Source organism: Triticum urartu, chromosome 3, assembly GCF_003073215.2.
Source record: "Triticum urartu cultivar G1812 chromosome 3, Tu2.1, whole genome shotgun sequence".
Taxonomy (NCBI): Eukaryota; Viridiplantae; Streptophyta; class Magnoliopsida; order Poales; family Poaceae; genus Triticum; species Triticum urartu.
In genome coordinates this window covers 411705164-411731548 of record NC_053024.1, presented here as the reverse complement: position 1 = coordinate 411731548, position 26385 = coordinate 411705164, and positions in this window count along the sequence as shown.

Here is a 26385-nt window from a genome sequence, read left to right as displayed (position 1 = left end):
AGGAAGAGGCCGCCGAAGTCAGCAACGGAGTGGCCGTGCGTCTGTCACGCCGCACAAAAGTTTGCAGCGACGAAGCTTGCTGCTCATGGGCCACGGGGCCGGTGGCAACGTTGGCTGCACGCGATGGGGAACGATGGGGAGCACCGTCGCCTGCAGGCGCTGTCTGCTTGACGCGAGCGGCGAGGGCGGCCCGGCGTTCAGCACGAACTCGACGAGCGTCAGCCATGGGAACAACGAAGCGGTGGTGAACCGGCCAGAGGAAGGGAGGCTCCGACACACCCCTACCCGGCGTGCCAAATGTCGGATTCGGGGCTCCGTAGACCCTAGATAGATTCAAACTCTGGGGTGGTGCGAAGAACTCAACCTTCCCAGCCTGCTAACTCGTTGATCTCACGGCCTAGCGCGATGAACTGGAAGGAAATGGGACACAACAGTTTACCCAGGTTTGGGCCACCTTGCGGTGTAAAACCCTACTCCTGCTTTGTGGTGGATTAGCCTCGAGGTGGGCTGAGGATGAACTAGTACAGTGCTAGACCAACTTCAGGAGGTGTGTTCTTGTGTTTGTGTGAGCTGATGAGGGTGGTCTGAATGATCCGCCTCTCTTCCCCCCTCTAAGGTGGTGGCTAGGCTATACTTATAGTGGCCTTGGTCCTCTTCCCAGCAAAACGAAGGCGGGAAGGGATCCCACAATGACCAAATTCGAAGGGAGACAACTAGTACATCTTATCCTGACGAAAGGTGGTCTTTGCCTGCAAAGCTTCTGGTCGTGACGCCATGGTGGGCTCGACGATGACCTCCGTCCTGGCGGTATTGGTCTTGTAACATGGAAGTGGAAACCTTTGGTTGATCCCTCGGGACTCTGGCCTGTGCTTGCCTCTTTAACACTAAAGAGGAAACCTAATATACTACGCCTGCTGGCGCCCGCCTGAACTTGGTCGTCATGGCTTGCGTCATCCAAACCTCACGAGGTGAGGGCTCGCATAGAAATCTCCGCTCCTCAGGAACCAGCCTAAGGAGGCCGCTCCTTCTGGGGGCCTTGACATCATCCGCCTCGCGAGGCTTGGCCCCTCGCGAGGGTCTTGCATTATTGGTGCTGAAGATGGGTCGTACTAGGCCGGAGACTGAGCCACACCGTGGGCCGCAGGTAGGCAAGTCTGGGTACCCCGGTTCCCAGAACATTGACAGACAATACTTTAAACACTGCATTATGCCTAGCTAGGGGTATAAAACAATAGCGCTTGTTGGGAGGCAACCCAATAGTTATCTTAAATTTTTGCATTTTTATTTCTGTTCCTGTGTGATGAAATGATTGTTTCTACTATAATTATTGTATTTTTATATTATAATTAGTGTTTGTGCCAAGTAAATGCTTTGGAATGATTTGGTTGATAGTTGACTTGATTTTATGAAAAAATAGAAACTTTTGCGCCCTATACTGGAATTCTTATAATTTACTGGAATGTGATAAAATTCAAAAAAAATTACACATGATTTATATACACATTGCCCACATTGTCCTAATTTTTTAGATTTTTTGGAGTTACAGAAGTATAGTTTTTGTTCAGATCATTACACACTGTTCTGTTTCAGACATATTTTGTTTTGTATTGCATAGTGTGCTTATTTAATGGTGCTCTGGATTATATCGGAGGTATAAGTCATGGAGAATTTATAATATAGTGGGTATTATGCAATAATAATCATGAATGAGTTTACAACAGTACCTAAAGTTTATGATTTGTCTATTATACTAATGAATCTCGTGAGGTTTCTGTTGAGTTTTGTGTGCTGAAGTTTTCAAGTTTTGGGTGAAATCACGATGGATGAAGGAATATGGAGTAGAAAGACCCTAAGCTTGGGGATGCCCAAGGCATCCCAAGGTAATATTCAAGGAAGACCCAAGCGTCTAAGCTTGGGGATGCCCCGGATGGCATCCCCTCTTTCATCTCCAATTCATCGGTATGCTACTTGGAGCTGTATTTTTATTCATCAGATGATATGAGTTTTACTTGGAGCGTCTTGTGCCATAGTTTTATTTTTGTTTGCTTTTTAGTTTTCCACAATCATTGTTTGCTGGACACACCTTTTAGAGATACACACATTCATTGTGATTTCTTGGAATACTCTTTGAGCTTCACTTGTATCTTTTGGGCTATGCAGTTGCTCTTGTGCTTCACTTATATCTGTTAGAGCACGGCAGTGGTTATATTTTATAGAAATGATTGCATTCTCATGCTTCACTTAAACCTTTTTGAAAGTCTATTAAATAGGAAGTGGTAATGAGCACGGGTTATAAGACTAGTCCAGGTATTTAAGAGTGTATAATAAAAAAAGTCATGTAGGTCACTAAATATAAAACACATGGTTTAATTATATTGATGTCGTAATATGAAAGGGTATTAGTTCATGATCATTGGTTAGTAAGAATATCAATATTAAAGATTGTTATTAACTACTCATTTAAGTGTTCGACATGGCTTGATGGGGATGTTTGAGCATTTTTATGTCTAATTGAAATCCTTGAGTGTTTTCTAAATCGGGGGTGCACAATGGTTAACTCCTACGAACCTCCTCCCTAGGGCCATGCGAGTAGTACTTTCCTTCGAGAGCTCATAAAACTTTCACAATAAGTATATGGGTTCTTTATGACTAAGGGCCAGTTCTTTTGTTGGCTTTTTTGAGCTTCCAGAATAAGTTTCCCCTACCCAGCTTATTCTAGAAGCCCAACCAAATTTTTTACTGTAGAAGCATATTAGTCAAGTCTTAACTATTAGGGTTCTAAAAATATAAATTTGGTTGGGCTTCTAAAAAAAGTTGGGTAGGGGGGAGCTTATTCCAGCTTATTCTAGAAGCCAGCAAAAGAACTGACCCTAATGTGAGTCCATGGACTATACGCACTCCCACCTATCCAAATATTGCTAGCCTTTCCGGTGTCGTGCATTGCCCTTTCGCACCTCGAGAGTTGGTGCAAACTTCGTCGGTGGATCCAAACCCTGTGACATGATACACTCTATCACACAAAAGGCTCCTTATATCTTCCTCAAAACAACCACCATACCTACCTATCATGGCATTTCCATAGCCATTCCGAGATATATTGCCATGCAACTTCCACCGTCCCGTCTCGTGTGTGTTCATCATCATATTGCTTTGCATGACCATATAGAACTGACATGATATTTGTGGCAAACTACCATTCATCATTGTTATACATGTTACTCTAGATCATTGCACACCAACGGCAGTGGGTTGCGCTGAGCAACCGGCTAGGGTGCGTGTTCCCGCGGGGGTGTGATGAGACTCACAGGCGATGGTACGGGTGGCGACTTGATGCATATCTAGTTGTTGCCTGCTGAAGAGAAGGTGGACGAGCCGCCAGTGGACATGGTTGCTGCGTCCAGAGCTTCTGATGCTAGGCAGAGTAAGTAGAGTAGAGGAGAAGCGAACGTTGGATATGTCGGTTTCATTACTTGTAGAGTAGCATAGCACCATATATAGTCATAGTATAGGTTTGGATTCGAACTAGCTACAGGAGCACGTCTCTCTTTTTTCTAAAACTCAGCAATGTCTCTTTACTCGTACACTAGCTTGTTCTGTACGCCTTCTCAAGTCTTTGACTTTATTTCTTTTTTTTGCGAGGAAGGAAGGAGGACAAAATTGAGGGTTCCTGGGACTCGAACCCAAGACCTCTCAGTTGAAAACCAAGGGTGCTAGTAACTTATGTGGCGAACGTTCCCTGGGAGGAGGACGGCAGACAAACGCATTTTCCTCGTAGATTTTGGTCTCGCAAAATTGAACGGTCGCAGTTTCAGGAATATTATCAGGCGAACGAGCCCATTTTTTCTTTTCTTCCTATATATAAAAAGTGTGCTACTTGCTGTTGGCTTAGTCAACAAACGATTATGCCAACCTTTACCGTTGGATTGACATTCAACCTTTGTCATGTTTCTTCAGTGTCTTCTTTCTCCAGCCGACAAAGCCAAACCAATGCCGGCGGGACCGCCTGCTCCCGCCTCCCACGGTTGGCTGTGCTGCCGCGCATGCATCATGGCCACATCGCACCCTAAAACTCTGTGCATCTTCATCGGCCCCTGTTCGTTCCCGTCTAAGGCCTCACCATCATCCTCCACCTTGGTTCGCTCGCCGCGGCGCCGCCCTCATGTCTTGTCAACATGGCCAACAACCGAGAGGAATAAGGAGATGACTGTAGATGGTGAGTATGACAGTAGGGACCCACCAGGATCATGGCAGTAAGCAAGCAAGTCACTACTGCAGGATGCTACTAATGCGACACTACGATCAGAGACCCTTCAACGAAACTATGTGCGATTGCTACCTCTTGAGCATGCGTTGGTTTTCCCTTGAAGAGGAAAGGGTGATGCAGCAAAGCAGCGTAAGTATTTCCCTCAGTTTTTGAGAACCAAGGTATCAATCCAGTAGGAGACCACGCACGAGTCACCTCGTACCTACACAAACAAATAAGAACCTCGCAACCAACACGATAAGGGGGTTATCAATCCCTTCACGGCCACTTGCAAGAGTGAGATCTGATAGAGATTATAATAATAATATAAATATTTTTGGTATTTTTATGATATAGATTGAAAGTAAAGATTGCAAAATAAAATATATTGGAAACTTGTATGATGGAGAATAGACCCGGGGCCATAGGTTTCACTAGTGGCTTCTCTCAAGATAGCATAAGTATTACGGTGGGTGAACAAATTACTGTCGAGCAATTGATAGAAAAGGGAATAATTATGAGAATATCTAGGTATGATCATGTATATAGGCATCACGTCCGTGACAAGTAGACCGACTCCTGCCTGCATCCACTACTATTACTCCACACATAGACCGCTATCCAGCATGCATCTAGAGTATTAAGTTCATAAGAACGGGGTAACACTTTAAGCAAGATGACATGATGTAGAGGGATAAACTCATGCAATATGATACAAACCCCATCTTTTTATCCTCGATGGCAACAATACAATACGTGTCGTTTCCCCTACTGTCACTGGGATCGAGCACCGCGAGATTGAACCCAAAGCTAAGCACTTCTCCCATTGCAAGATAAATCAATATAGTAGGCCAAACCAAACTGATAATTCAAAGATACTTGCAAAGATAACCAATCATACATAAAAGAATTCAGAGAAGATTCAAATATTGTTCATAGATAAACTTGATCATAAACCCACAATTCATCGGTCTCAACAAACACAGCGCAAAAAAGATTACATCGAATAGATCTCCAAGAGAATCGAGGAGAACTTTGTATTGAGATCCAAAGAGAGAGAAGAAGCCATCTAGCTAATAACTATGGACCCGAAGGTCTGAGGTAAACTACTCACACATCATCGGAGGGGCCATGGAGTTGATGTAGAGGCCCTCCGTGATCAATGCCCCCTCCGGCGGAGCTCCGAAAAGGCCCCAAGATGGGATCTCTTGGGTACAGAAGGTTGCGGCGGTAGAAATAGGGTTTCAGGGTGCTCCAGGATGTTTTCGGGGTATATGAATATATATAGGAGGAAGAAGTAGGTCGGTGGAGCAACGAGGGGCCCACGAGGGTGGAGGGCGCGCCCAGGAGGGTAGGCGCGCCCCTGCCTCGTGGCCTCCTCGATTGTTTCTTGACGTCCACTCCAAGTCTCCTGGATCACGTTTGTTCCAAAAATCATGCTCCCGAAGGTTTCATTCCATTTGGACTCCGTTTGATATTCCTTTTCTGCGAAACACTGAAATAGGCAAAAAAACAACAATTTGGGCTGGGCCTCCGGTTAATAGGTTAGTCCCAAAAATAATATAAAAGTGTAAAATAAAGCCCATTAACATCCAAAACAGATAATATAATAGCATGGAACAATAAAAAATTATAGATACGTTGGAGACGTATCAGCGATGCAATAATCACAGACGGTGGTGTAAAAAACCGTCAAAAAAGATGCAAAACGTTTCCGATGGAGGATGCATCAAACACTGTTCAGATTTTAGTTGCGTGTACGATGCAGGGCATACGGTTCAGTTCAATTAACTATTTTCTATGAGGAGGAACAGAAGAAACGGGCAGCCAGATGAAGGTGTGTGTGATATACATCATACGGTTCACTCAGATGAACTATTTGTGATTAGGCAACACAAAACAAATGGTCAGCCAGATCAAGGTGTGTGCGATATACTGCATGCGGTTCACTCGGATTAACTGTTTGTGTTGAGACAAGAGAACAAAAATGGTTCAACTTAACAAGATGTGTGTGATACGCGACAAACAGGTCTGTAATCGGAAACGTGTGCGAAGACCGATAACAAAACATACGATTGCTGCTAACAAGCCGTGTGTGTTGTGAAGAAATGATTGCTCGTATACAATTGTGAGTGATTAATGAAAACATCACCGACGGGTTCCATTGTTTAGTCCGTTTGTGATGTGATTTTCTTTGTGCGCACAACATCTACACTCTGTCTATAGAGCATCAACATATATATTGAAAACGACATCATTGCATAACCAAATTAAGCATACAATTACACAAGTGACTACACACATAACATTTCCACACACCAAAGTAAGCAATTACATGCATTCTAAACTAGGAGAAACAAGGATTTAATCATCTACTTATTGTTGCGACGACGCTTGCCATTGCTCTACTTCCGGCTGGACCCCTGGCCGTTTTGGGGAAGGAGGCACTTCCTCATGTCAACGATCCCCCTGTATATGTCGTAGCTCGTGTATGCCTCCTTGGCCACGTACACGACGTGAGCTTTGTTGAGTTTCTCCATCCAGGCCGATTGCCAGGCATGCTTGTCCTCGTTGCAGGAATCCTTCATGTCTGTGTAGTAGGGGACGATGATGGCCTCGGCGAGGTAAACCAGTGAGTCCTTCTCATGCTCCTTGATACGTCTCCATCGTATCTACTTTTCCAAACACTTTTGACCTTGTTTTGGACTCTAAATTGCATGATTTGAATGGAACTAACTCGTACGGACATTGTTTTCAGCAGAATTGCCATGGTGTTTATTTTGTGCAGAAATAAAAGTTCTCGGAATGACCTGAAAATCAACGGAGACACGTTTTGGAATAAATAAAAAATATTGGTGAAAGAATCAGCATCAGGGGGCCCACACCCAGTCCACGAGGGTGCAGGGCGCCCCTGCCTCGTGGCCCCCTGAGGCTCCACCGATGTCAACTCCAACTCTATATATTCACGTTCAGGGAGAAAAAAATCAGAGAGAAGGATTCATCGCATTTTACAATACGGAGCCGCCGCCAAGCCCTAATCTCTCTCGGGAGGGCTGATCTGGAGTCCGTTCGGGGCTCCGGAGAGGGGAATTTGTCGCCATCGTCATCATCAACCTTCCTCCATCACCAATTTCATGATGCTCACCGCCGTGCGTGAGTAATTCCATTGTAGGCTTGCTAGACGGTGATGGGTTGGATGAAATTTATCATGTAATCGAGTTAGTTTTGTTAGAGTTTGATCCCTAGTATCCATTATGTTCCGAGATTGATGTTGCTATGACTTTGCTATGCATAATGCTTGTCACTAGGGCCCAAGTGCCATGATTTCAGATCTGAACCCATTATGTTTTCATGAATATATGTGAGTTCTTGATCCTATTTTTCAAGTCAATAGTCACCTACTATGTGTTATGATCCGGTAACCCCGAAGTGACAATAATCAAGACCACTCCCGGTGATGACTATAGTTTGAGGAGTTCATGTATTCACTAAGTGTTAATGCTTTGTTCCGGTACTCTATTAAAAGGAGGCCTTAATATCCCTTAGTTTCTAACAGGACCCTGCTGCCACAGGAGGGTAGGACAAAAGATGTCATGCAAGTTCTTTTCCATAAGCATGTATGAATATATTCGGAATACATGCCTACATTACATTGATGAACTGGAGCTAGTTCTGTGTCACCCTATGTTATAACTGTTGCATGAGGAATCGCATTCGACATAATTATCCATCACTGATCCATTGCCTACGAGCTTTTCACATATTGATCTTTGCTTAGTTACTTTTTCGTTGCCACTATTACAATCACTACAAAACTAATATTGTTACTTTTGCCATCGTTACCGTTACTTCCATATTACTTTGCTACTAAATACTTCGTTGTAGATATTAAGTCTTTCAGGTGCGGTTGAATTGACAACTCAACTGTTAATACTTGAGAATATTCTTTGGCTCTCCTTATGTCAAATCAATAAATTTGGGCTGAATACTATACCCTCAAAAACTGTTGCGATCCCCTATACTTGTGGGTTATCACTCCTTGCTGCCCCAGATCTTGTATTGTCCCTGGATGTTGATAAGATTTTGGCAGGAGATTCCCGAATTCTCGAGCACCTTTACATCGTTGGTGATGTCCACCATAGCAAACATGTAGCGGGGGCTGTTGACAAACCTGGCGAAACACTCATAAGGCCTTGTGGCCGGGCAGTAGTGGTAGATGAGGACATGGTGGTGCACACACATCTGGGTGACGGCGACCTTGGGACGAGACCCGACACGAGAGCGGGTGTACTCGAGCTCCACCCAGCCCGGGTCATTGGTGTACACCACCGTCCACCGAGAGGTCTATGAACCTTCTGTGGGTGTCCACCACGGCACGCATGGTGAACTGCTGCTCCTCGTCGGCAGCCGCTCGGAGCGCCATTGGAGCCGCACAGGATACCCTCTAAGAATTTCTCGTGGTGTGTGTGCTTCTTGCAGTGGTGGGGCGCGATCGAAAGGTTGAAGAGACACAAGGGTTAAATGGCCGTTGTAATAAATGGGGGTTGGCCGGCCGGCCTGTAATCGTCACATCTTGTCACGAGATTCATAATGGAGGATTCCAGTGCATGCTTGACAACACCGCACCGCACGCATGGGCTCGAAGAGGCGCCAAATGTATCATCGGTGAGCCTGTTCCTGCGCTACCGCATAATTTACCTCACAAGCTTCCCGCCCGGCTAGTTTGACCACGCGTCGGCTAGAAGTGGGACAAATCGTTGGCGTTTATTGGCAAAAAGCTTTGTAAAAACGAAGTGTGTGGAATGCCTTCGCTTATAAGTTTAACCGTGGGTGACGAGGTCAAAGTTACACAGAAGGGTGATGATGGACACTCGAGTGCGATAATTAATTCTGCGCTCTATAGGGCACACGGTGGAAGAAACCAACTATGTGCAATAATGTCGAAGATCATAGTCGAGTTAGCTATACAGATCGTGTGCTGTGAGATCGACAGGGTAAATAGATTCGAGAATGGTTAATAAAATCTAAGACCATTGCATATTAAGGTCAAAATAGTGCTACCAATATACGAGTCTCAAACACTGCCATTTCAACGATTGTAGCACAAAAGCTCGAAATATTACAAGGTTCAAATTCCAGAGTTATATGGCTCAAATTCGAAGATTACAAGGTTCAAACCGATATTAGTAACGAAATTCAGCTCATCAGCAACAAACGCTCACGCTGATCCGCTAAACATGGATTTCAGAGAGGTTCAAACTAATATTACCACTTCTAAGTCTGGTTTCAAAACCTCACAATTTTTGCAAAGGGGTCAGGCACTGAGAAGTCATGTATGGGGTTGACACGATGACTTTTGATTACTTTGTCATCTGAAGTTCCAAAATGAAATTCGGCATTTTTGGAGCCTATTCCATTCTGCCACAGGCGCCGGCGCTAATGAACAAACCATTCATTTTTGTGAAATAAATTTAGGGCAAACCTCATTACCTTTAGCACCCTTGCTTTGAGAACAAAGAACCTGGCGAATATAATCTCCGGTAAGGTCCCTCGGTAGGAGTTCAAAGTATTTTCTGAGAGTTGTAGATGTAGGCACTTGACGTGATTGTTATATTATATCACATTATCCACCACTGGGCCTAATCTTATCTGCAAAAGAAGAAAATGTGTTAGTGCCTATATGCAGTTTTGAACACTACTACAGGCCTATTCGGTTTGTAGGATTTGTAAAATGGACTAACATGCCATCTTCGATCTGACATGATTAACATGGGCATTTGATTACATTCTATGAAAATGTAGCCTTCTTCACAAGAGGTTGGAGTGGATGAAAAGGTCCCTAAGAAAACCAGTACAGATGAATCCAAAGGAGAAATGCTTATTGATTGTAACCATATGGATCAAGCAACCAATATGGGGGGGCATGTATGTACTGAAATCCTCCAAAAGAATCCTTCAGAAATCGTAGTACATTGTCATTGTAAACTTGGAAAAACGTGTCAAAAATTGAACTCCCTTATGGTTAACATTTAACAGGAAAGAAACATCACCTCGATATAACTTCTCCAGGCATGGAAAGCATCTAGGAAACTGACAACTTGCTCCAGGTTGGGGCCGATAGATTCTAGTGCCAAGACCTTCACTATACGCAGTTTCGAGGTCAATCTTGTCAGAATCTTTTTTTCTGAATGATAGACATATCTTCAAAATTAGAAATAATGTTAATTTGTAGAAGGAGAGGTAGAAAGCGGCTGTTGTACCTGAACGGGTGTGGATCCAATAACAAGTTCGGAGTAGTTGTCAGACAAGTAGCCCACCACTGTCAATTTCGGCACAGAAATGACATTGATTCTTGTTGGACCTTCTTGATCAACTATAAGTAATCTCTCAAGTGCAGGTGTGTCCTCAATGACCATACCGTGGTACACATCTTATGATGTCTTCCTGCCGCACCAACAACACACATAAATAGTCCAGAGAGTCATGGAGGTGATGTGGAAGGTACTCAACCCATTGATCGCCTGAAGACGAAGGTACTCGAGTGCAGTATAGCCATGGAGCAGGCTCTCCATGTCACCATTTGAGAGGCAGACGACGACGAGCTCGAGGTGCTTCAGTCGTGGTAGAATAAGAGCGGGTGCGTCATTAAGGGGGGGTGGCAGTTCCTGAACTTGGCGATGCGCAGCATGGGCGCGAGGTGGAGTGCGAACGTTGGCAGCGACCGCATATTCCCATCATCAAAAGTGAGCTCCTCGAGCTGATCTAGGGCGGGGGATCAGAACCACTCGTCAAGCTTGGCTCAGTCCCTGCCGTTGGAACGGAACTTGCCCATTCTAAGGCCTTTGGTTGGGCCAAGGTAACTGCTGAGGATCTTGGAGAACGCATCCAAACTTTTGTGATAGCCATGGCAGAGCTCGTGGGTGTCGATGAGGACGAGAGGGCTGGAGTTCCATAGGGGGCACCACCGCCGGGAAAGGACGATTGTCCGCGCCCCATATTTGATTGGGAGGAGGGAGATGATGACTGTCAACATATCATCAGGGAGGCTGCTAATGAAGTCTAGGCCTGCTGGAGTCGCTTGCGGTTCTAGCTCGCCCTGCCTCCGCTTGCTGGCAGCCCCGTTCTCCACCTCCAGAGTCTCCTTGACAGCGGCGCTTTCTGATAGAAATGGGAGTGCAGGGAATATTTAGTTAAAACAGGGCAATAGAAAAGTGTATTGGTAACTAGAAGTTATTAGGTAGGAATATAGTAAGAAAAGGGAATGACAATTGGTTGCTTAAATACTACACAATTCATTTGATATTGCTGGGTAAGTCAACATGCAGATAGTTGAAAATAAAACTTACTTCGAACAAAGTCTGGACGGATGATATCGTCGGGGAAGTCACCATATATCTCATGACCAGGCCCTTTATGTGCAGTGCAATTCTAGTGCCAGCTTTCAGTTCATAAAACTTAGAAATTTATTTCCAAAAGCCAGTACCAAAATAGGAGTCACCACGTTCATCAAGTCTTACAGTAGCGATGATTGTAAATCCATGGTTTGTGTGCAGTATGACATCCCTGCAGTCTTGATTTATGTAAAGGGAAAAATTGTGCACTACAGATTCTGTTGCATAGCAAGGGATGCGCTGCAGAAAATGGTAGGATTGTTAAAGAAAATATGGTAACATGCAAATATGGGCCCAAATTGAAAGAACTGTACATCAGTCGTAATCGAAGGACAAAAATCTATAATTAAACAGATTGGGTAAACAAGATGTCACGGAAATATGAGAGTAATCAAAAGAACAATACATCATTAATTTGCCTAATATAGAAAGAAGAGGGGGAAAATCCCCTTTGACGTATATGGTGCATGTGGCACCTTTTATCCAAATGTAGTAATATTTAGAATATGTTCAGGAAAGTAGGCCATGCCGGCCGATTTAGGGTGAGATTGAACATACCATGTGCATCCTCAAGTCATCTGGTGCGGTGAGATGGAATGTCTAGCAGAGGCCGCAAAGTCCTGATGTGTCCGTGCATTGTACACTTTATGAACGGAAGAAAACCCTCAAATCAGTTAGAATAAAAATGAATTCACGGCGATTTCGGCCGGGTGATTAAAGGAGGCAGATGAACTAGGATAAGAGATGAGATAATATCTCGTTAAATTAGTTACCTTATTGTCCATGAGAAAGAACCCTCGATATGGCATATTTCCCAACCGAGCGGAGCTGGGTCAACCGCAAGCAGTGTCGAGAAAGTCGATGGTGATAGGCGGCGGCAAGCGGAAGTGGCGAAATGCGGTGGGCTTTGCCGGCAGCCTGGCGGCGGCGGCAGGCGTCGAGCTAAGTGGTTACCGCTGCGATAGGCGGTGCCATGCATATACGCGGAGGAGCTTGTGCATGTGTGAATGGGGACCGGAGGGGGTGGCGGGCGGGGTGAGGGTTTTTGTGACGTGGGGATGGTGAGGGTTTTCTTTTTTTCTTTTTTGAATTGGGTGGTGAGGGTTTTCTGTCCCACAAAGACTTTTGGAGGTGACGGTTTGCTAGAGCCAACTGTGTGTGATTGACGCAACAGGCAAAATGAAAGTCATTGCACACGATTCCAATTTTGGGAATCGTGTGTGATTGACGTACTACCTCCGTCGTGGTTTATTGGTCCCCTTTTTAATTTTTACCAAATTATGACCAAATATTTAACTAAGAAATGTTTATGCATGTCACCAAAAATTACATCATTGAACACTATGCTCAAATACCCATCCAACGATATAATTTTTGCTTACTTGCACTATCATTTTGTCAGTTAAACCTTTGGTCAAAATTTAACACAAATTACAAAGGGGACCAATAAACCAAGACGGAGGTAGATTCCATCAACCAAACTGATTGCATCCATATCCCACGGTTAGACATAAGTAAACATAGATTAAACATACTCAGACATAGATAATAAGCGTACACGTACACAAGCATAGTTCAACCATAAGTACATAGTTCAACCGTCATTAAGCATACTCAAGCGTACATAGTTCAATCCCACATCTCATCTCACATGCCGGCACGATCCTGAAGCTTCTCTAGGTACTCGGCATACGCACCATGCACCACCCTGCGAGAATACTGCTGCTTGAAGGAGCCAACGACCCGTCCTCTTGCATGTGCCAGAACACTTAGATACGCGTCATTAAGCTTGTGGTTGCAAATGGGCATCGATAGCCACAGTTCCAGGCCCTAATATGCCTGTTATGTTTTCCCGCATAAAGCTCCCTCAGGATTTGCCTCTTGTACCTCCTCTGGCCATCTTCATCCTCGATGTCCACATCGCCAGACAACACCTATACACATAGTAAAACAAATTTGGCATCAAATCAATGTTTACATGCCGTGAAGTAGGATTAGGAATTTATGGCTAGTTATTTATACATATCCAGATATAATGGTTCGATTTTTAAGCACAGTCGTCTATGTACACACAAATCTTGAAGAAAATAATGGCACACACATATGTAGGTCTTTCAAAATCAATTGTCAAGTCCGGGCTAGGAATTATTAGCACGAACACTAACCCTAGTCGGATTACTAGTAGAAACCATTTGCATAGATGAAACAACTAATCACTTATCACTTGTACCATTCAAACAATCAATACACTACACGGATCTAATGTAACTTACTCAAATTTCATGGATTGGGAGAACATAACCATAGGATTTCTATTCCAAAAAGGGGGATGCGGGAGTAACTAGAGAAACCCTATGATCTATTTGACACATAAATGGGCATAGATGACTAACCAGCTGTCCGTCGTTGTCGGAGTCATTGCTAGAGTGGTCGTCGGAGTCATCGCCGGGGTCGTCACCAGAGTCGGTGTGGAACTCCACCTTCGGCTGTGGAAGCTCGACGCCGTCGACAACGTCAGGGTGCAGCGATAACTCGCCGGTGATGATGACAACCTCTATCTCCATCTCCACGCCTTGCTCGGGTGCTTTAGCAGCCCCGGCGTCGCCACTCCCTCTGATGGGGCACTTCGGCGGCATCCTCATACACTGACTACTTTGAGGACTGAGAGCAGTGTCGAGGATGCAAGCGGAGAGAGAGGATTGTGTGTGTGGCGACAATGGGGGGTGTGGCCGCTCGGGCGCACCATTAATATGGAGTAGTGGGAGAGGTGACGGCGGTCAAACCGATGGCTCGCCTCCCGGTGAGCCTGCGCACCAGACTGCTGGCATGCCTACCAAAGTTTCACACAGCTACTCGCACGCCTCCTGACGACACTGCGCAACGAGCACGCCTCCGTTAATTCAAACACCTGCATGCACGCCACCCGGTCTGCCTGCATGGCGGATTGCTCACATGCGTCCCGTCAACTGATGCCTGCTCGCATGGCACACGGGTCGCGTGGCAGCATGTATATTGTTTTTCTATTTGGATGATTAATGCTTCCGCTTTATTGCTTAACCGAAGCATGGCACGTATCCATTGTTGGTCTAACACTCACGGTTCGAATAAATAATCCATTTGGGATATTGGTTCCCAATTATTAATAATATCCCTTTTGTAATTAGATAAAGATTACATCAAAACCGGTCTCAAATTTGACAAAAAAGTACAATGCCACTTTGTATTGGTGTCCATATGACAACACGATAAGTTTCATGAACTTCAAATAAGTTTTGCATGTACTAGAATTTAAAAATCAAGATTCTCAATGTTTGAAATTTGTTGCACGGGGAGTAAACATGCACCCAGTGAGACACATGTGTTTTTGCAATCCATTTAGGTGCACTATCACATGTGCATGTAGCTCAAATTTGATTTTTGCACATTATACTCGTAGAAAATCAATCAATTAATGTACTAAAACGTCTTAATGATCTCTATTTTTTTGAAATTAAAACGTCCCTCCTTTGGTAACATATGTTCACCGCGGGATAATTAATTTAACATGCATCATACTTGCAGTGGATTCGCGGTGTGTGTGTGTGTGTGGGTGTGTGCGTCTAGGGGTGGCAGGTGGCTCGTAGTATACTACGCGTTGTGAGCCACCGTGTGGGTTGGTTATTTTGTTAGGCAGGCCGGTGCCACATCAGAGTCGTGAATTCGTTATTTAAAACATTACACAACCCTTTCATACATACATGTTTTGGCCACACGTTCGATGGTTGTCCTACACGACACTCGATACTCGCGCGTGACGCTTTTTGTGGGCCCGCGAGGTCGTCGTCAATCACTTTGATAAACAACCGACAGTGAGGTTAATTTGACCAGCAAGGTAGAATCTTTTTTGTTTGTGTTATGGTGGTATATAGTACACGTCGAATAGGTGGGAGGGGACTAGCATATATACTATACGTTCGCATCCGTGAACAAGTACACCTCACTCAGTGTCGGGACTTTTCGGTTTCTGATGCATGTGCCACATCAAAATTGTGAAATTGGCTATTCAAACATCACACAACACCTCTTTGGGCCACATGCATGCACACAGTGGTTATCCTAGCTAGGACACTCACGTGTGACGCTTCCATCTATGGGCCCACGAGGCCATCATCGATGCATGCATGCATCACTTTGACCTACATCGGGAGAGGTTAATTAATTTCACCACCGATGAGGATTCTTTTTGGGTTGTACATATTATGGTAGGAGCATATAGTGTGCGTCGAAGAGGGGGGAAGGGGACCATCATATGTAGTATGCTTCATGAACCTCGCTCTGTGTGGGTGCATGGTTTATGGTTTTTGAGGCATGTGGCACATCAAAGTTATGCAAAGCGATGGTGGTTGTCCTCTCGCATCCACTTAAGCGGTTATCAGCGATATCGATGCTTTCCATCTGTGGGCCCGCTTGGTCCATCACTACTTTTTGCCTGACTACAAGAGAGGTTAATTTGACTTAGGAGGGGGTTATTTTTTTGCTTGTAATACGGTATATATAAATAGGTCATGCTCTGGGATGACATGCATGATACAATTTGAGCACACACACATGCATGTTGTCGCGGGATGTCCGCGGCCACCTATGGGACCGGGTGGCCCCTTGTTGGTTCGGTAAGGGGGACGGCGCATTGCACAAAGAGTAGGCCGGTGTACGACCGCGCGACAGGGAGCACACAAGCAATTTAACTAGGTTCTGGCCGCCGCGAGGCGTAGGACCCTACTCCTGCTTTGGTGGATTGATGGTGGAATGAATGTGGTGGTGCATAGTACACTTTGCCCAGCAAGGTTTGCCTCAGGGCCGCAGCAACTACACGTGTATGGTCGCTTGGGTGTGTCCACTTTCCAACCTTCTAACCCCTCCTACGAGTGTCATGGGCCTCCTTTTATAGATTAAGGGGTCACCACACTGGCAAAGTGGTCATTAACCACTGATATGATAACGAACAGTGTTATCATACCTAATTCTGCGGGCTGACAGGATGCATTAAATGCACCGCTGAGTGTCACATCACTGGTCACCCGGCAAGGCCTGTCGGGCTGTCTCGCCAGCTCCGCACCTATTCTCTTGACACGTCGCATGATGGGTGTCATCTGTAGGCTTCTCTGTAGGAAATGGTTGCCATGTGGCAAACGACTGCCACTTAATCACCTTGCGACTTGACACCGCACTGATTGACGACGTGAGTCGTGCTTGAGTGGTTGGTAGGGTGATTCTGCCCCCGCAAGCCCCGGTAGGCTCTGTCGGGGAGCCTTTGCTTCTAGTGGTGGCCCTGCCCCTTGCCCGGATCGCCTGCCCAGCAAGGGAGGCCCTTCTCTTGCCGATATCTTGCTCCTTAGGCTCGATCTTGGTCCCTCTGGACAACATGTTGGTTCTTCAAATCTCTTGGTCCTTCAATCCCTGACTTGAGCTGGTGCTTCAATCATGATCTTGTGCCTGTGCACAGTTTGTCAACAGACCTGGGGTTTGTTGCACCGATAGAAGCCCTCGGGCCTGCCCCGAACGCGCTACTGAGCATCGTCGGGGTAGGGCCTAATAAGTGCACGGGCAAGGTTGCTGAAGGGGTTGGCCCCTTAAATTTTCTGTTGTTGCTTCATTAGCCTTGATTCCAGGCCCGTTTCCATTTTTCCCACGTGCGGCATAAAGCCAATAGTGGTGGGGCCACTCCAGGGATGGCCCGTTAATGACTTTAACGCATGGGGGTAGAAACTGCCAATTTACTCTTCCCACAGCGCACCCTCATCCTTAGCCACATATGCAGCATGCATCGCATGGGGTAGGTAACGGAGGCGCGTGGCGTGGGAGGATACCTTTGGAAAGAGCCCGCCTGTCTTGAATTGGTGGAGGAGGGCGGTGGTCATCCGTGGGTGAATTGGCTGCCCCTCCTCACCTGGCCTATAAAAAGGGAGGAGTGGAGAAGGGCGGAGTCGTTCATCTCCGTGGCCCTCCTCTCCTCATCTTCTGTTTCTACTGGTCATGCTTGAGAAGGAAGCCTGGGGCCAGCCCCCAGGCTCTGGCTCGGGGCATACGTTGCCTCATGCCGGTGCTAATGCTCGGGGAGTGAGCATGGTCCTTGGCATGGCGAATATTTTGGCATCTTCGATGCTCGTTCGGGAGGAGGGGCTGAAGATCATGGGTAATCCCAGCGCTGCCCCTCACGGAGGCCTTGGGGCCGATGTCGACAAGAGGCGCGCCTTCCTGCCCGCCGAGGTGGGATGCGGCATGCCTCGAGTCCCCTGGCCGTTTTGGCCGCTTGCTGTTTCTCTGCTCGGGGCGCCGAATTGGGGCCTCAGCCTCCTCCCGGAGCGGTGTTGATGGAGATGAAACCTAGGGAGAAGGAGAATACGGGAGGCAAGCCTCCTAGTAGGAGTACGACCGCATCGACGCGTTCGTCTCGTATTTGGGACCTGCTGCCCATCGGCCTGGCTCTTCCCACTTTTCCCGGCGCCGTCATCACCGTTTCTTCCGGCTGCTGGGAAAAGACTCGTTTCCCTGGGGCTTCCGCTTCCTTTTGGGGTCTTCTGGCTGGGCACTGGCGTCTTCTTATGTCGGTGCCTATGCTGAAGCCCCCCTTCCGGTTCTGGGGGTGGTGACCAGGGGTCCGTCATGGTGCTCTGCATGTCTTCCTCCTTGGCAGCCTTGCCACTCCCGACCTTGTCAAGCTGGGGTCGCCAGCTCCTGACAAGGATCAAGGCGGCATTGTGCCAGCACGGCGCCCATCCTCTTATCTTCCCACCGCAATACCTGTGATAAGAGGGACAGAGAGAGGAGTTTACGGAGCACTTATCTTTTTTTAATCTTAAACTTGTAGGCAATTGCCAAATTTTAATTCAAATAGTGTAATCCTTTCACCCATGTTTGTGTTCTGTAATGCTTGTACTTTCATTTGCATGTCAATGAAAAGATAAACCTTGCCGAGAACTCGTGCATGTATATGTCCATGCAGAGGTGGAGTGCCTCTTTACTGCAATTAAACGAGTTTTCCCCGGCAGGAAATCCTGTCGGCACCCTTTTCGTTTGCCGGAGAACTATGTCTACCAGGGAACAGACTGAGGCTCCACCCCCCGCCCGCTCCCTTTTCACCAAGGGCCACTGCGGCCATCCAGGCCAAAGCAACGTTCGAGCCAAGGCTGGGAGCACCCTAGTCCCAGGAGAGCGGCGAGGTTTCTCTATGCACAAGTTATAGCTTACAAAACACTAATGGACAAGAGGTAAACTTATCTATTTGGCTTGCCGGGGATCGCCGTACCGTTCAATCTTCTCGTCCCTTGTCGGAGTCAAGTTCGCGGCAAGAACCTACAACTCCATCAAGATGAGAATTAATGCAGGATGCAATCCTATCTATATGCATATGGAAATGCTTATGCAGTGATCTGGGTGTGCTCGTGCATGCATGCGATCTCGATCGAGGCCCCCTGCTACCTCTTGAGCACTGCGTTGGTTTTCCCTTGAAGAGGAAAGGGTGATGCAACAAAGTAGCGTAAGTATTTTCCTCAGTTTTTGAGAACCAAGGTATCAATCCAGTAGGAGGCCACACACGAGTCCCTCGCACCTACACAAACAACTAAAATCCTCGCAACCAACGCAATAAAGGGGTTGTCAATCCCTTCACGGTCACTTACAAAAGTGAGATCTGATAGATATGATAAGATAATATTTTTGGTATTTTTATGATAAAGATTCAAAGTAAATAAAGCGAAATAAAAACAGCACCAGAAATAGCTTGTTAACGGGAGATTAATATGATGGAAAATAGACCCCGGGGCCATAGGTTTCACTAGTGGCTTCTCTCGAGAACATAAGTATTACGGTGGGTAAACAAATTACTGTTGAACAATTGACAGAATTGAGCATAGTTATGAGAATATCTAGGTATGATCATGTATATAGGCATCACGTCCGAGACAAGTAGACCGACTCCTGCCTGCATCTACTACTATTACTCCACACATCGACCGCTATCCAGCATGCATCTAGAGTATTATGTTCAAAGGAACAGAGTAACGCTTTAAGTAAGATGACATGATGTAGAGGGATAAACTCATGCAATATGATATAAACCCCATCTTGTTATCCTCGATGGCAACAATACAATACGTGCCTTGCTGCCCCTACTGTCACTGGGAAAGTACACCGCAAGATTGAACCCAAAGCTAAGCACTTCTCCCATTGCAAGAAAGATCAATCTAGTAGGCCAAACCAAACTGATAATTCGAAGAGACTTGCTAAGATAACCAATCATACATAAAAGAATTCAGAGAAGATTCAAATATTGTTCATAGATAAACTTATCATAAACCCACAATTCATCGGTCTCAACAAACACACTGCAAAAGAACATTACATCAAATAGATCTCCACAAGAATCATGGAGAACTTTGTATTGAGATCCAAAGAGAGAGAAGAAGCCATCTAGCTAATAACTATGGACCCGAAGGTCTGAGGTAAACTACTCACACATCATCGAAGGGGCTATGGTGTTAATGTAGAAGCCGTCCGTGATCGATTCCCCCTCCGGCGAAGCTCCGGAAAAGGCCCCAAGATGGGATCTCACGAGTACAGAAGGTTGCAGCGGTGGAATTAGGTTTTTGGCTCCGTATCTGGTAGTTAAGGGGTACGTAGGTATATATAGGAGGAAGAAGTACGTCGGTGGAGCAACGTGGGCCCCATGAGGGTGGAGGGCGCGCCTAGGGGGGGGGGTAGGCGCGCCCCCTACCTCCTGCCTTCCTGGTAGCTTTCTTGACGTAGGGTCCAAGTCCTCTGGATCACGTTCATTCCAAAAATCACGTTCCCGAAGGTTTCATTCCGTTTGGACTCCGTTTGATATTCTTTTTCTGCGAAACTCTGAAATAGGCAAAACAGCAATTCTGGGCTGGGCCTTCGGCTAATAGGTTAGTCCCGAAAATAATATAAAAGTGTATAATAAAGGCCAATAATGTCCAAAACAGAAAATAATATAGCATGGAACAATAAAAAATTATAGATACGTTGGATACGTATCAAGCATCCCCGAGCTTAATTCCTGCTCGTCCTCGAGTAGGTAAATGATAAAAACAGAATTTTTGATGTAGAATGCTACTTGGCATAATTTCAATGTAATTCTCTTATTTTTGGTATGAATATTCAGATCCGAAAGATTCAAGACAAAAGTTTAATATTGACATAAAAATAATAATACTTCAAGCATACTAACTAAGCAATTATGTCTTCTCAAAATAACATGGCCAAATAAAGTTATCCCTACAAAATCATATAGTCTGGCTATGCTCTATCTTCACCACACAAAGTATTTAAATCATGCACAACCCCGATGACAAGACAAGCAATTGTTTCATACTTTTGGTGTTCTCAAACTTTCAATCTTCACACAATACATGAGCGTGAGCCATGGACATAGCACTATATGTGGAATAGAATGGTGGTTGTGGAGAAGACAAAAAAAGGAGAAGATAGTCTCACATCAACTAGGCGTATTAATGGGCTATGGAGATGCCCATTAATAGATATCAATGTGAGTGAGTAGGGATTGCCATGCAATGGATGCACTAGAGCTATAAGTATATGAGCTCAACAAAAGTAACTAAGTGGGTGTGCATCCAACTCGCTTGCTCACGAAGACCTAGGGCATTTTGAGGAAGCCCATCATTGGAATATACAAGCCAAGTTCTATAGTGAAAAATTCCCACTAGTATATGAAAGTGATATCATAGGAGACTCTCTATCATGAAGATCATGGTGCTACTTTGAAGCACACGTGTGGTAAAAGGATAGTAGCATCGTCCCTTCTCTCTTTTTCTCTCATTTTTTATTTATTTCTTTAGGCCTTTTCTCTTTTTTTATGGCCTCTCTTTTTTTAGTCCGGAGTCTCATCCCGACTTGTGGGGGAATCATAGTTTCCATCATCCTTTCCTCACTTGGGACAATGCTCTAAAAATGATGATCATCACACTTGTATTTACTTACAACTCAACAATTACAACTCAATACTTAGAACAAAATATGACTCTATGTGAATGCCTCCGGCGGTGTACCGGGATATGCAATGAATCAAGAGTGACATGTATGAAAGAATTATGAACGGTGGCTTTGCCACAAATACAATGTCAACTACATGACCATGCAAAGCAATATGACAATGATGGTGCGTGTCATAGTAAACGGAATGGTGGAAAGTTGCATGGCAATATATCTCGGAATGGCTATGGAAATGCCATGATAGGTAGGTATGGTGGCTGTTTTGAGGAAGGTATATGGTGGGTGTATGATACCGGCGAAAACTGTGCAGTATTAGAGAGGCTAGCAATGGTGGAAGGGCGAGAGTGTGTATAATCCGTGGACTCAACATTAGTCATAAAGAACTCGTATACTTATTGCAAAAATCTATTAGTTACCGAAACAAAGTATTACGCGCATGCTCCTAGGGGGATAGATTGGTAGGAAAAGACCATCGCTCGTCCCCGACCGCCACTCATAAGGAAGCCAATCAATAAATAAATCATGCTCCGACTTCGTCACATAACGGTTCACCATACGTGCATGCTACGGGAATCACAAACTTCAACACAAGTATTCCTCAAATTCACAACTACTCAACTAGCATGACTCTAATATCACCATCTCCATATCTCAAAACAATTATCAAGTATCAAACTTCTCATAGTATTCAATGCAGTCATAAGATTTTTTTACTAATCTTGAATGCCTATCATAATTAAAGCAAATTACCACGCTGTTTTGTTGGACTCTCAAAATAATCTAAGTGAAGCATGAGAGAACAATAGTTTCTATAAAACAAATCCACCACCGTGCTCTAAAAGATATAAGTGAAGCACTAGAGCAAAAACTATATAACTCAAAAGATATAAGTGAAGCACATAGAGTATTCTAATAATTTTCAAACCATGCGAGTCTCTCTCAAAAGGTGTGTATAGCAAGGATGATTGTCGTAAACTAAAAAGAAAAGACTCAAATAATACAAGACGCTCCAAGCAAAACACATATCATGTGGTGAATAAAAATATAGCTCCAAGTAAACTTACCGATAGACGAAGACGAAAGAGGGGATGCCTTCCGGGGCATCCCCTAGCTTAGGCTTTTGGGTGTCCTTGAATTTTACCTTGGGGTGCCATGGGCATCCCCAAGCTTAGGCTCTTGCCACTCCTTGTTCCATAATCCATCAAAAATTAACCCAAAACTTGAAAATTGGTATGTTGACTTTTGCGTAGACTCCCCGGCAACGGCGCCAGAAATCCTTCTTGCTACCTCTTGAGCACTGCGTTGGTTTTCCCTTGAAGAGGAAAGGGTGATGCAGCAAAGTAGCGTAAGTATTTCCCTCAGTTTTTGAGAACCAAGGTATCAATCCAGTAGGAGACCACGCACGACTCCCTCACACCTACACAAACAAATAAAATCCTCGCAACCAACGCAATAAAGGGGTTGTCAATCCCTTCACGGTCACTTACGAAAGTGAGATCTGATAGATATGATAAGATAATATTTTTGGTATTTTTATGATAAAGATTCAAAGTAAATAAAGAGAAATAAAAACGGCACCAGAAATAGCTTGTTAACGGGAGATTAATATGATGGAAAATAGACCCGGGGGCCATAGGTTTCACTAGTGGCTTCTCTCGAGAACATAAGTATTACGGTGGGTAAACAAATTACTGTTGAGCAATTAACAGAATTGAGCATAGTTATGAGAATATCTAGGTATGATCATGTATATAGGCATCACGTCCGAGACAAGTAGACCGACTCCTGCCTGCATCTACTACTATTACTCCACACATCGACCGCTATCCAGCATGCATCTAGAGTATTAAGTTCAAAGGAACAGAGTAACACTTTAAGTAAGATGACATGATGTAGAGGGATAAACTCATGCAATATGATATAAACCCCATCTTGTTATCCTCGATGGCAACAATACAATACGTGCCTTGCTGCCCCTACTGTCACTTGGAAAGGACACTGCAAGATTGAACCCAAAGCTAAGCACTTCTCCCATTGCAAGAAAGATCAATCTAGTAGGCCAAACCAAATTGATAATTCGAAGAGACTTGCAAAGCTAACCAATCTTACATAATAGAATTCAGAGAAGATTCAAATATTGTTCATAGATAAACTTGATCATAAACCCACAATTCATCGGTCTCAACAAACCCACCGCAAAAGAAGATTACATCGAATAGATCTCCACGAGAATCATGGAGAACTTTGTATTGAGATCCAAAGAGAGAGAAGAAGCCATCTAGCTAATAACTATGGACCCGAAGGTCTGAGGTAAACTACTCACACATCATCAGAGGGGCTATGGTGTTGATGTAGAAGCCCTTCGTGATTGATGCCCCCTTCGGCGGAGCTCCGGAAAAGGCCCTAAGATGGGATCTCACGGGTACAGAAAGTTGCGGCGGTGGAATTAGGTTTTTGGCTCCATATCTGGTAGTTTGGGGGTATGTATGTATATATAGGAGAAAGAAGTACGTCGGTGGAGCAACATGGGCCCACAAGGGTGGAGGGCGCGCCTGGGGGGTAGGCGCGTCCCCCTACCTCGTTCCTTCCTGGTAGCTTTCTTGACGTAGGGTCCAAGTCCTCTGGATCACGTTCGTTCCAAAAATCACGTTCCCGAAGGTATCATTCCATTTGGACTCCGTTTGATATTCTTTTTCTACGAAACTCTAAGATAGGCAAAAAACAGCAATTCTAGGCTGGGCCTCCGGTTAATAGGTTAGTCCCAAAAATAATATAAAAGTGTATAATAAATCCTAAAATATCCAAAACAGAATATAATATATATTGGAATAATAAAAAATTATAGATACGCTAGAGACGTATCACCCCCCACAACGCTTCTTTATTTTACTTGCACGGGGTCATTACCCCAGCTTTGTACAAGGGGTTACATGCAACTGAGGCAAGGCCTATACAAAAGAGTGGCTGTCGGGCAGTGCCCGGCAGCCTCGCACCTTACGGGTAGTACTTACGGAGATGCTCAATATTCCATGAGTTTTGCAACTGTGTGCCATCTCTGGCCTCAAGATGGACTGCGCCGGGTCTGGTGACTCGTACCACCCGGTAAGGGCCTTCCCACTTCGGTGACAGCTTGTGTGTACCCTTGGCGGACTGAACGCGCCTAAGGGAAAGGTCACCTTCCTCAAAACACCGAGAATGAACCCTGTGGCTATGATAGCGAAGCAGGGCTTGCTGGTAGCGTGCATCACGCGTACCAGCCCAGAGACGGTTCTCCTCAAGTAGCACATCGTCATCACGCCGGTGCTGATCTTGCGCTACTTCATCGTAGGCAAGCACTCGAGGGGACCCGTAAATGAGTTCTGTGGGAATAACTGCTTCTGCCCCGTAGACCAGGGAGAAAGGAGTCTACCCGGTAGCTCGGTTAGGTGTCGTTTTGAGGGACCAGAGAACTACTGGCAGCTCCTCAATCCACCGCCTGTCATGGTTCTCTAGCATATCGAAAGTTCTTGTCTTGAGTCCACGAAGCACTTTAGTGTTCGCCCTCTCAGCTTGTCCATTGCTCCGGGGGTGTGCCACAGAAGTGAATGAGATTTTGCATCCGAGGGTGTGAACATATTGCATGAAGGCGTGGCTCGTGAACTGGGTGCCGTTCTCAGTGATGATCCTTGCCGGAACTCCGAAACGACACACCAATTCTTTCAAGAACTTGATAGCTGACTAAGCAGTCACCTTTCTCACGGCAGTCACTTCCGGCCACTTTGTAAACTTGTCGATGGCAACAAACAAGAATTCAAAGCCCCCGATTGCTCGGGAGAAGGGGCCGAGGATATCGATCCCCAGACCAAAAATGGCCATGATAGAGGGATTGTCTGAAGGGCTTGGGCAGGCAGGTGTGTTCTCTTGGAATGGAATTAACAGGCATCTGAAGGAAATATGCCCTAGAGGCAATAATAAAGGTGTTATTTATATTTCCTTATATCATGATAAATGTTTATTATTCATGCTAGAATTGTATTAACCGGAAACTTGATACATGTGTGGATACATAGACAAAACACCATGTCCCTAGTAAGCCTCTACCAGACTAGCTCGTTAATCAAAGATGGTTAAGTTTCCTGACCATAGACATGCGTTGTTGTCATTTGATGAACGGGATCACATCATTAGGAGAATGATGTGATGGACAAGACCCATCCGTTAGCTTTGCATAATGATAGTTAAGTTTTATTGCTATTGCTTTCTTCATGGCATATACATGTTCCTTTGACAACGAGATTATGCAACTCCCGGATACCGGAGGAATACCTTGTGTGCTATCAAACGTCACAACGTAACCGGGTGATTATAAAGATGCTCTACATGTATCTCTGAAGGTGTTTGTTGGGTTAGCATAGATCGAAATTAGGATTTTTCACTCCGAGTATCGGAGAGATATCTCTGGGCCCTCTCGGTAGTGCACATCAAAATGAGCCTTGCAAGCAATGTGACTAATGAGTTAGTTACGGGATGATGCATTACGGAACGAGTAAAGAGACTTGCCAGTAACGAGATTGAACTAGGTATGAGGATACCGACGATCGAATCTCGGGCAAGTAACATACCGATGACAAAGGGAATAACGTATGTTGTTATGCGGTTTGACTAATAATGTTCGTCGTAGAATATGTAGGAACCAATATGAGCATCCAGGTTCCGCTAGTGGTTATTGACCAGAGATGTGTCTCGGTCATGTCTACATAG